General features: G+C 53.9%; 1 protein-coding gene across 2 annotated transcripts in view; it reads right to left on the bottom strand.

The window, feature by feature from the left end:
• Window positions 1–12638, bottom strand: part of PPP1R7 (protein phosphatase 1 regulatory subunit 7) — a 735538-nt gene that overhangs the window by 595293 nt on the left and 127607 nt on the right. The gene's annotated exons all lie outside the window — the stretch shown is intronic.

The raw sequence follows: 12638 nt of genomic DNA, 5'->3' as shown, positions 1-12638 counted from the left end.
CAACAAGCGCTTACTTACGTGCTTCCAGGCGCTTCTATTCATCACACGGGCTCCATCTTCAACTCACTTCAGCCCGTCATCCGCCATAGCCGGAACCCTGCAAAACAAGAAACATCATTACTAAAGACTTTAAAGACATTAGAATTACTCGAAACTTACCGTTCGTGCAGTAAACGACGGACAGCAGTCCTCTGAAGTCAAGAGGCCTGCGCTACCTATCCAGTGAAGAAACTGGTTACAGCACCCTGCCCCGAGGCAGATGGAGAGCACGGCGTTCAGTTACCTAAGGTGAGAGCGTTAACCTTTGGGGTTCTACAGGAGAAGAGAAAAGGAAGGAGACATTCAATAACCCAGTTCCTTAATCCCATATTTTCTATCTGCAGACATCTTACCCTTCGAGTCACACATACAGTGCACAGAGGTCCAGCCCAAAGAGCCAGCTGTGTGTTACACATCACCTTTGAAGATACGGTATACGCCCAGTCAAGACCGGCGCCTCTACGGGAATCAGGTGAGCGTTACAGTTGCTCCATCTGCCTTTCAGGGGGGGATAATGGAAGTGGCCACCCTCTCCATTGCCTGAGCCATAATTTCAACTGATGCCGACTGTTGGGTTGCCATAGCGTACATGGAGTTCTCCCATACGCTATTGCCTGGTGGCGTACGGCCACTGCATCGACGGGCACCACACCTGTTTGGGGCAAGGCGATGTGCACCTTGCTGTGCTGGCAACGCCTGAGGCTGCAGGACTGTATTCCCCCTCTGATCTGCTGGCCTAGGAACAGGATCAGATGCTGTGGAGTGTGACCCTGCATCCGTAACCGCCAAAGGCGCCTCTACCAACACTGACATCTCCATAGAGGGATCTACCCCTGGTGCAGGTGGGTTGCCCAGAACAGAATCCCTGCGAGAAACACTTACCTGTGACGGCACATAGGTCTCATCATCCGAATCAGCACCTGAATAGAGGTCTGGGGAGGTGCACCCAAAGACACCCCTCGAAAGTATGGTCTGGAGGAGGATTGGGTTCTCACCCACCACCACACCAAGTCCCCCGCTGGTGCCCGGTCGTGCCTGGGATTCCTCCTGGGTCTGCACCATCTCCTCCACCTCAACGGCATGAAGTGCGTCATCCCCTGCAAAAACATGAGAGAAAAAATGGAAACGGGCATTAGCACCATAGCACACAAATAGGCCTGTCAAGCTACAGAACCAGTACATCATTCACACATGTCACACATGTCACACATGTCCCACATGACTATAACCCTCCCATGCCTGCACTGTCACTGAGTAGTAAGGGGAGGCAAAAGGCAGACACTGATGACACCAATATGGGAGAGCAACAAATTTGCTGCATGCTGGGTAGCACTGCCATCACACATTGGCCTGTGAGTGGCATGTCCAATACACATACATGACACATGGCAGCACACAGATGGCATTTAGCATAGCCATGGAACATTTGACAAGTACAGCCATATGTCAGTGATTGAGTACTGTCACCCATCCATGTGAGATGGACATGATGACATGAAAAATGCTGCATACTGGGACTAAGTACACATGTGCCACTCACTGCAACACATGCAAGGTACAAGAATACAGTAATAGTTGGCTGATCTATTTTCCCTCACATTGACATCGCAGGAAACATCTGTCATTTTCCACATGCAAACAGGCACTCATCTAAACATTTGTGCTGGCCAATACTCCATCAGCCTGAATGGTCTCATTGTGTACATAACCAGGTAAAGCATTGCCCCAGTGTGGCCAGTAAACAATGACCGAAGCATATCACATATGTCACAATATGGTTGATAAATGTCTAGCAAAAAAGGGGAGAGTGGAAAATATTATTCTGAAGGCACACTTACAAATTCTGACCAATGTAGTTGCAAGATGGCAGTACAAGGTCAACTGCACAATTGTGGACCTAATAGGATACTGTGGGCAGAAGGGATGCAGTCATAGCCAAATACAAGGCACGTGATCCCATGTGAGGAAGGAAATGGGTGACTTATAACACTCTGGAGTACACACCCTCACCTGGCACTCAATCAGAACCCGTCACCCAAAATACATACACATGCACTACACACACGCATGGGCACTCACCGGACAATGCTTCGTAATCAGGTAGTTCTCCCATACCTCGGATCTGTTCCTCTGTGACAAAGGTCCCAGCAAGAGACTCATGTTCAGTGAGTTTGTTGTCCTCTTGTGGAGACCCACCGCCAGTCACCAGAGTAGCGGCATGATTTGAGGCCAGCTTGTCCTTTGCTCTGCGTTTCAGGTCGTTGCACCGCTTGTAGCAATCATCAGCTGAGCGCCTCACAGATCCGAGGGCACTTATGTGGTTGGCGATGGTCTGCCAGTGTGCCTTACATTGACCAGGTGTGGTCTTGGACCCTGCAGTCACTACCATTTCGTGGCTATGTTGCGACACATAGCTCACAAGTGCTTTAAGCTCCGCGTCATTAAAGCAAGGCTTCCTGGACGTGCCGGAGTGTGTAGCCGTGCCTGGGGTCTCAGCCTGTCGTGCCACAGCACCTTTCTTCCACTTTTTAGAAGGTGGAGCGGAGCCAGAATTGCTAACGCACTCTGGTCAGTAGGGGCAGAATCACCGGTTGACTGGGATGTTGGAGTGTACGAATGCACATTGACCATATGACTTGGTGCAGGCATTGTCTGAAGTGTGATGTTGGCAGGGGGAACATCAGTATGATGGACCAGGACCGACACGGTCCTGGCTGGGAGTGTCAGACCTGGGGCTGATGGAGCTGCAGCTGCCCCTGCAGCCTCACCACCCTGCATACTTGGGGCAGCAGATGACATAGCTGTCCCAGATCCACGTGCCTTGCTGACAACTTGCACAGCCACACGTGGCCTAGACTTGCTGACCTGGAAGTCAGCCAGGGAGTCATCCTGTGCCAGGTCAGGTGCCACAATGGGCTGGTCCAACAGGGGCTGATCTGGGATGGTCTCAGCCACGTTTCCCCTCAACCATGGGGGGGGGGGGGGGGGGGTGTGGGAGCATGGTTGTCCGTGATTGGTCCTCCACACATGGGGGTCTAGGGGCACCCAGCAAATCCTGGCCACGTCCCCTACCGCGCCCACCACGTCCACCTTTTGAAGGTCAGCCACCTTTGCCTCCCTTACCGCTTGGTCGCCTCCCAACCATGGCACTGATGTTGTGCATATGGGAGTAGCAGTAAACTATTGTCCTGGGCGATTGGGGGTCAAAGGGGCAGGGTACTAGATGGAATTCGTACCCTAGTGCTCTAACAAGGCGGTCTGTGACCCCTGGGGGAAGATGACGGGTCATGCAACGCACAGGCAGCCCAAAAACAAAAATAAACGTGCACGCAACCCCTCGTAGACCACGTGCGTGGAAAAATGAACCCGCACTACGTTGTGGCACCCAGAAAAACAAAAATAAGCGTACGCGTAATACACGCAGCCTGCAATGACCTCTGAAGGGGAGTGCGAGACACGGGGCAAGCACAGTTGCTAAGTACGTGCAGAACTCACCGTCTGCCTGGAATAAGAACGTGAAAAATACGCGCGTGCGCGCGTTGGCAACACCCCTGCCAAAAGAAGAATTGTACTCTGTCTGAGGAGACAGGACAAAAGAAGAAGTGAACACTGTTTGAGGAAACAGGCCCAAAAAAAGTAGAAAAATGAGTTGTCAGAGGTAACTACGAACTAGAAACGCTGTAAAGTAATCGCGTGTGAACCGACAAGAAGTACAGAATTCACCCACTCGCTCTCCACGAAAAGCACGTACAAGAAAATGGCGTTCTACGCGTACCTTTTAAACCGGCTCACACGTACACGTCACTTATGCGTGTATGCATCCTTTCCTCAAATTACACACGCTGACACTCGGACGTGCAGCTTTTCCACGTGTGCTCTGTCATCACGTGCTATGAGGGAAACACCTGCGCGTGTCACGTCACAGACACCCTTATGCGCTAAGGGCCTTCTGGTCCAATGAAATCGTGTACGTGCGCTGACTCGCTAAAGGCCTTTCCTCGAATTACACGCTGACGTGCAAGATTTTCACGTGCCAAATCACTCCGTATCAAGCTGGCCATGCGTTCACACACAGAAGACCACGCTCCTGCCCAGAAGGCCGAATTACTGCCCCCCCAGAGCCCCGAGCACGCTCCCACCTGCCATCTGCTGCCCGATTGCCTGCTGCCCACGTGCCCTGCCATTTGCTGCCTGCACGTCAGCCAGGGGTGCTGTTGCTGTGACCACCCCTGCTGGAACCGAAGACTCCCGACTGCTATTCCATCGCTCCACAGCCCAGCCCCAGGACCCAGTTGCCCACCCACACCTGCCGCTGGGGTTGCCATGTCGGGCACTACACCATCTGGCACCACTGGCAACCCCCCGCCAGAAAGGCAGAGGGCCACCAGCTTCACTGCCACCGAAGTTGGTGTCCTGGTGGAGCATGTCCTGGGGCATTATGATGCCCTCTTCGGAACAAGGCGCGCCAACAAGGAAGGACGGACCAGGATCTGGACGGACATCATGACTGCCATCAACGCGGAGGGGGTGTCAGTCTGCAAATTCCATCATGTCAAGAAGCGCTGAGAGGACTTCAGGTCCAGGACCCTCAACAAGGCCCGGCGCCTCGCGGAGGGGGGCCGGGTCAGCCTGAGCAACATCCAGATGAGGGTCCTGGAACGTGTAGGCCCAGCGCTCCATGCCCAGATCCTTCAGAGGCAGACCCGTCTGGAGTTGAGCGGTAAGTGGCCAAGCATTGCTGGGTGAGACAGGGCATGTTGCAGTGTGCTGGCAGTCTGATACTTGCCTGTATGTGTGACATAGGCCATGTATGGATATGTGTGTGCAGGGACATCATGGTCATGCATGTGGGACCAGTTATTTGTGAACCACATGGTAGGTGCATGTGTTTTCATGCAACATGGGGCCCTCTATGCAGAATGCACACCTGAAAGTATGCCAGTCTCGGTTCCTGGACATGGAGGGGGAATGAGGAATGGGTGCTGATGTCATATACATGTATGGTGCACATGTGTGTGCGCCAGAGAAGTGTGTGTTTCACTATGAAACGCCATGGCTGCATGTGACTTTGAAGGCAACATCTTGGTTTACAGGGGTGTTGATGTTGAGTGCAGGTGCCGGGAGTGTTTCTGCATGTCTGTTGCATGCATTGACCCATGTCTTGTGGAAGGACAGGATGGAAGCGACATTTGACAGTGCCACTCATGTGTTATTGCTTCCTGTCTAGGGTATTTTGTGCTGTACCCTGATGCTTGCGTTCCATGTCTCCCTCTACGCAGCGTCAAGTGAAGAAGAGGGCGGAGACGGCCCTGTGGAGCCAAGCGGCGGGGATGCCTCCACTGGGCGGCGACGCATGGCCCAGCCAACCTCCCAGGAATTACCATCATCCGGGAGCAAGGGGGCTGGTGCTGCGTCTGCCACAACGGCTGTGGCGGAAGGGCCGGGTGAGCCCCCACAGGGGCTTCCAATGGCGGAAGACGGTGTGGAGACATCCAGGTTGGTGGTCTCCACAGAGGAGGAGGAGCCCGCTACTGAGCCGCACATGGGGCCTGGTGGGGGGGGGGGGGGTAGTACCACTGGTGCAAGTGGTGCAGTCCAGGGCCAGGGTCAGGAGGCAGCACAGGTCACCGCGGAGGGGCCTTTGCATGTCGCCGTCCTTGACCCTGTGACTGCACCATCATGCACCAGCAGTGAGGCCCAGTCCCAGGCCCGTCCGCAGGTAGGGGGGGGGGGGAAAGAGTGCCATATCACCTGCCTCTCCACTACCTGCAGGCGAGGGGTCCCGCGACCATATGGGATCCGTCCTGGTGGGTGTCGCGTTGCACACGCGTGTCATTTGTGATGACGTGCATTCTTCCTGGGCGGAGACCGCACGCCATCACGAAGAGCAGCGTCGTGACGTGGCACTGCTGGGAGGACCCTGGTCGGTGGGTTCCTACATGTGACGCACACTCTGGCGGACCTCTCCTCCTCTGTGGAGGCTATGTGCCGGTCGTTCTCCACATCTTCTTCCGGCCCAGATTCCACCAGGGCCCCCTGTGGACCAGGCCTGACCAACACAGCCAGCTTGGTGGAGATCCCATCCCTGCCTGTCGGGAATTGGGTGTCCAGCAGGGGTGGACACCACAACTGGAGACCAGCAGATGGAGGATGTGCAGGCACCATCGGACAGGGCACATGGACAGCAGGAGCAGGCTGTAGGTGGGAGCAATGATGGCTCGGGGCCATCAACATCGGAGGGTCAGGCATCGGCCGGAGGGCAGGAGGACCCTGGACGGGAAGTGTCTTCCGGTTGGCAGCTGTTGGGCCATGCGATAGATGCGGAGCGGCAGCGGGCGGAAGAGGCACGGCTCACGATGGTCAGGGCGGAGAACTCCATGCGTAGGGCCCTGAGGCTGGCCGAGTGCCTCAAGGCCATTCGCAGGGACCTGGAGTTCCAGCTGTCATCGTCCCTGCGAACCCTCAGGGCCATGGAAGAGGACCGCCTCCGGGACATCGAGCAGGAGTTCCATGATACCCTGGCCCGGGTCATCAACATGTGACCCGTTGGACTTGCCCGCTGCCCTTGTAAATAGTTACTATTAGGTTTCCTTTAGTTTTTTCTTTATTTTGGACCGCTTGGACAATGGACCACATTTTTGTATATAGTTTTTTTATTAGGTAGTTTTTGTAGGTTTCATTTCTTAAATTGGGCTCATGGACCCTGGATTCTTCAATTGTTGATAGTTCTACATTGGATTCATCTTTAATATTTTTTTTGTGTTCACCATGGAGCAATGGTTTTTACTTTTTAATTTTCCCTTGGATTTATTTTTTGAACTGTGACTTAGGACAACATTTCTTTTAGGATTTCTTTTGCTTATGTTTTCTTGATTTTCATAATTTATCAGACATGGACCATTTCTTTTGTTATTCCCATTGTTGTGTGTTTAATTTGATTTACGTTCATGTTATCTTTAATATATATTTTTTATACTTCCATTTGTGTCATCATCTCATTGGTTTCATGCATGTCATGATATGGGTTTTGACATTCACTTGCACCCATTGGTTGTGTGCGACGGACAGGTGTTCATTTACATACTTGCTATTGGGGTTGTATCATGTAATTGGCATTTCTATGTGGGTGGATGCAATACTTGGGTGGGTCTTTGGCATGTGGAGGCTGGCCATAAGGGCCAGGGATCTAGATTGTGATGACGTGTTGGCTGGGGGACATGTGTCGGGGCCTGCTGGCAGGTGCCCCACACTGCTGGGGGTGGGGGTGCAGGGGACATGTGTGGGGGCCTGCTGGCAGGTGCCCCGCACTGCTGGGGGGTGGGGGTGCAGGGGACATGTGTGGGGGCCTGCTGGCAGGTGCCCCGCACTGCTGGGGGGTGGGTGTGCAAGGGGACATGAGTGGGGGCCTGCTGGCAGGTGCCCCGCACTGCTGGGGGGTGGGTGTGCAAGGGGACATGAGTGGGGGCCTGCTGGCAGGTGCCCCGCACTGCTGGGGGGTGGGTGTACTGGGGGACATGAGTGGGGGCCTGCTGGCAGGTGCCCTGCACTGCTGGGGGTGGGTGTACTGGGGGACATGAGTGGGGGCCTGCTGGCAGATGCCCCACACTGCTGGGGGGTGGGTGTACTGGGGACATGAGTGGGGGCCTGCTGGCAGGTGCCCTGCACTGCTGGGGGGTGGGTGTACTGGGGGACATGAGTGGGGGCCTGCTGGCAGGTGCCCCACACTGCTGGGGGGTGGGTGTACTGGGGGACATGAGTGGGGGCCTGCTGGCAGGTGCCCCACACTGCTGGGGGTGCAAGGGGATAATGCGTTGGTGATCACTAGTGCAAGGTGACATGTGGCTTGGCTGGGGGGGGCATGCCCATGGTGGATGGGCTGCCTGCGGGACATGACCAGGGGTGCAGGGTAGTCCCCTGTGGTGTGGTCTGCTTGCAGGGGCCATGGAGGGTGTAGAGGGAACACCTGGGAGGACCCACACTGCCGATTCACGTGTAGGACTCCCCTGCACCCCCGAAATAGACGTACCCCACTCGCACAGGGCCTATCGCGTGTGGAACTTCCCACGCACCCCAGTAATACACGTACCCTGCTGAAATCACGTGTGGAACTTCCCCGCACCCCAGAAATACATGTACCCTGCTGAAATCCCGTGTGGAACTTCCCCGCACCCCAGTAATACACGTTCCCCGCTTGGCGGTTGCTGTTTGGCAGCCCTGTAAACTGGTCCAGGGTTAGCGCAGCCCTTTGCAATGAATTGGGAATTTTGATGGCTTTTCCTTGCGCAAGTTCTTGGGGGCGTAACTGGCGCTGCTACAGGGTCGCTGCGCCATGGCTGGTTTTGGAGGCTAAAATCCATGAATACGCTTTGCGCGGAAATCGATTTTAGCGCACGCGGCTGGCGCAGACATTCACGCGCGCACACACTGTGCGCCAGCCGCGTGCGCCATTTTTTTGTGCAAAATTCTATGAATTACCCTGCAAGTCACTGCAATGGATTGAGCGGCAATTGGCGGAGATATTCACGGGGGAGGTACTATGGGCCGGGGACTTCAATGCAGTGCTTGACCCCTCTTTGGATCACACTGGGCATCACTCTCACAGTCTGTTCCGTTAAGCTTCAGGGCATGCAACAGGTTTGGGGATTGGCGGATGTTTGGAGAGTGCGAAACCCCGGGGTATGCCAGTACACTCATTCTGAGCCACACAATGCGGCCACGCGACTAGATTTCCTGGTGTCTGAGGCTCTTTTGGGACAGGGGTTAGGGGTTTGGACCCTGGCTCGCACTCTCTCCGATCATGCCCCGGTTTCCATGGATGTCCGGTTGAGGGGTCGGATGGGGGGACATTACTGTGGAGGTTTAAGGGTGCCGAGCTTACAGAGGAGGTTTTTTGGGGGGAACTGGAGAAGGCTATTGACTATTTTGAGGTGAATGAGGGTTCGGTGTCCTCTGTGGGTGCCCTATGGGAGGGGTTTAAGTGCGTGATACGGGGGGGAAGGGAGTGTATTTCTAAGGAAGCCGGTATATTGAAAAAGATCCGCAGGGATTTGGAGAGGAACGAGGAGGAAATACATGCGTTGCAGGAGGCTGCCCCTGTTCCTTCCAGAGCCCAAGAGGGGGAGATAATGAGGGGTCTTCAGGAGTTTCGTACCCTAGCCCAGCGGGAGGTCCAGTATTTATGGGTTAGGTCGGCACCTCGGAAATACGGCGAGGTTCAAGCTCCGGGTAGGCTGTTGGCTAGGGCCACGCGGCTGCATACCTCGGGGGGCAGGGTGGCGGTCATCACGGACGGGGATGGGACAAATCACTTTGAGGATGAGGCGATCCTTAATGAGTTTCACGCGTTTTATACCCACCTGCACGCTTCGCAGGCGGATATTGATGCATTTCTCGATCAGGTGGGCCTGTACTGGTGCTCGGAGTGGCAGAGGGAGTGGCTGAATTGGCCGGTGTCTGAGGAGGTGCGGGAGGCTATGCGGTCATTGCCCAATGGGAAGTCCCCGGGCCCGGTGGGTTCACCTCCGAGTTTTATAAATGTTTTGCGGACAAATAGCTCCCTATTTGCTGCGGGTGTACCAGGAAGCAGTACTTACGGGTCAGTTGCCGGAGTTCTTGAGAGAGGCCCTGGTGGTAGTGCTCTTAAAGCCAGGGAAGCCGGAGGGAGATTGCTCCTCTTATCGCCCGATCTCCTTGATAAATTTAGATAATAAAATTTTGGCTAAGATCTTGGCGTCCCGTTTAACACCGCTGATCTCCACGCTGGTGAGGCCAGATCAGGCGGGCTTTATTCCGGGGCGTTCGACGTCGTTTTGTTTGAGGCCGATGTTTTGGTTGATGGCCGCCCTCCCGAGTACGGATACAGCTGTGGCAGTCCTATTGGATGCCACTAAGGCCTTTGATTCTATCGAAGGGCCCTTTTTATTTACGGTCCTGCGCAGATCGGGTCTTGGGGCTGCTTCTTGGCCATGGTATCACTTTTATATGAAAAACTGGTGGCAAGGGTGAGGGTCAATGGGCAGGTTACTGCGCGGATCCCGCTCGAAAGGGGGACGTGCCAGGGGTGCCCTTTGTCCCCTCTGTTGTTCGCTTTGGCCATAGAGCCTTGGGCTGAGAGAGTGAGGGAGCTTCATCTTCACCGCGGGATTCAGTTGTTTTCCCATAGAGTGGTAATTTCGCTGTACGCGGATGACATGGTCTTGTTCCTGCGCCACCCTGAGGTCAATTTAAACCCGGTTATGGTAGATGTTCAGCAATTTGGGGAGCTCTCCAGGCTAAAGGTGAATCCAGGTAAATCAGTGATATTTCCTTTGACAGACGGGCTGGTTCGCTTTCAAGATGAGTGGGGGTTTCAATGGGATATGCTCAGTACTCGGTACCTGGGTGTTACTTTGGCTCGGTCTAGGAATATGGTGTTTCGTTCTAACTATGAGGCGGTGCTTCAGCGGTCTAAGGAAGCGATGCAGAGGTGGGCTTCCCTTCCGCTCAATCTGTATGGGAGAGTCTCCGTGGTCAAGATGGCCATTCTGCCCCAGTTTTTGTATGCGTTTCTTAATGTTCCCATACCGGTACCTAAGAGTTTCTTTCAGGCCCTCAAATCGGCAGTGATTCGATTTCTCTGGGTCAGGAAACAAGCGCGGGTGGCGTGGGATAAGCTCACCGCATCTGTCCGTCGTGGGGGCCTAGCGTTGCCCGAATTTGAATTATATTACTGGGTGGCTCAGGCCAGTTATTTACGGTATTGGTATGGACTGGCGGCGGAGCATAGACACGTAGAGATAGAACGATCCATTGCGTCCCCTGCTTTGCTCCGGTCGGTTATTCGGACGGCTCCGATGCGCTCGCGGGTGGTGCGAAACATGGTGGAGTTAACGTGTAGGGCTTGGTCTCGGTTGGAGCATGCGCCTGCGAATAGTATACTTTAATCGCCGGAGCTCCCGGTCATATTTGTCCCTGGTATACCTGTGACTAGTGAGGCAAGCTATGTTGCCATGACTAAACTGTTGGGTCTCGTTAAGTTTGCAGATTTGTTTCTGAACGGCACATTCCTTACCGTTGATCAGCTGCGAAACAAAGGGGTTCTGTCCGCGTTAGATGTCTTTACATATTACAGGCTCAGGGTGGCGCTGAAGCAGCTCTTTCTGACCTTTCCCGAGCAACCCCCGGTGGCGTAGCCGTTAGATAGTGTGGTCAAGGGAGACTTGGATCGAGGGTTGGTCAAGCAGCTTTATGCAGCGGGGCTGGAGGGCAGATCGCTGTCTGTATCATCTCTGCATGTAGAGTGGGAACAGCTGTTGGGAAGGGAGGTTTCGGAAGACGTGTGACTATACTGCTGTGAAGGCACGCGGAAGGGGGCTATTAACACCAATTTCAAGCTTGTACATTACAAATTTCTACATCAATACTATTACTCTCCGGAGTGTTTACATCGTTATTTCCCCCACAGGTCCGTGGCCTGTAATAGGAGTGGGTATGAACCCGCAGGGTTTTTCCATGTGGCATCGGACTGTGCATCACTTGGCCGCTTCTGGGGAGGGGTGTTTGATGTGATAGGGCATATCGTGCGTCAGCGGTACCCTCCGGATCCGATGATGGGCTTGTTGGGATACACTGCCCAGGTACCGAAAGGGTTTATGAAGTTGGTTACTCTCCTGCTGATCTTAGCCAAGCGGAGGGTTGCTATGGGCTGGGGTAGTGCTGTGGCTCCGACAATTGCCCAATGGTCTGGGGATATCATGTACTGCAACGATATGGAACTGAGATGGGGTGTGATGAAGGGGAACACCTGGGGGGATACTAGGATGTGGGACGCATATACGTCATACCTCCTTCATGGGAGTGATGGGCGTTTGGACACCACTACACCACGGACACCTATGGCCTCGCCGTCACGGAGCTGAGAGGTCCGCCTGCTGTGGGCAACACGGGACAGTTTTATGACTTTGAACTGGTGGTCCACTAGGGGGGAATGAGGGGTTGTACTGTCTTGTGTCCCCCGCCTCATTATGCATGTGCCTAGAGACATGCCGCGGAATGGTATATAAACTCTGCATTGTTGTACTATGTGGTTTACTCCTATGCACTTCGGCCTGATTTCGGGTTTGTGGAATATCTCGTGTCATGTTGGGGGGGTGGGGGATGGGTTGTTTGTGGCCTGGTTTTTTGTTGTTGTTACTATGAAAATGGCAATAAAGTAACTTAAAAAATAAATTACATGGTCAAGTGGCCCTTTATCTTCGGGAGACTATTCTTCTATATGTACCTGCTACCGACCTTCGTTCAGCTAATCATCTTCTTGTCCCACAGGCCAAGACGACAACTGTAGGGGGGGGGCCAAGCTTTTTCAGTCTCAGCCCCCCCCCCGCCCCCTCTGGAGCGCTCTACCCTTAGCCTTGAGGTTGATGGATGATTATCCCAGGTTCTGAAAGGATCTTAACACATTTCTCTATCCTAAATAGCATAACTTCTTGCTTTCTGTATTTTGTAGTACTTTCCCTTTAGGTGACTTGTCTGGGCCCTTCCGGTCATAGTGCTTAGATACCTCTGGGTGATAGCTGTGCTACAATTATTGCTAACATAACACATCTCATCACGTTATCACT

This window comes from Ambystoma mexicanum, chromosome 10, assembly GCF_040938575.1.
Source record: "Ambystoma mexicanum isolate Mex_15411 chromosome 10, UKY_AmexF1_1, whole genome shotgun sequence".
Lineage (NCBI taxonomy): Eukaryota > Metazoa > Chordata > Amphibia > Caudata > Ambystomatidae > Ambystoma > Ambystoma mexicanum.
The sequence above is the reverse complement of the archived record's forward strand: the minus strand, read 5'-3'. Positions and strand labels throughout refer to the sequence as shown.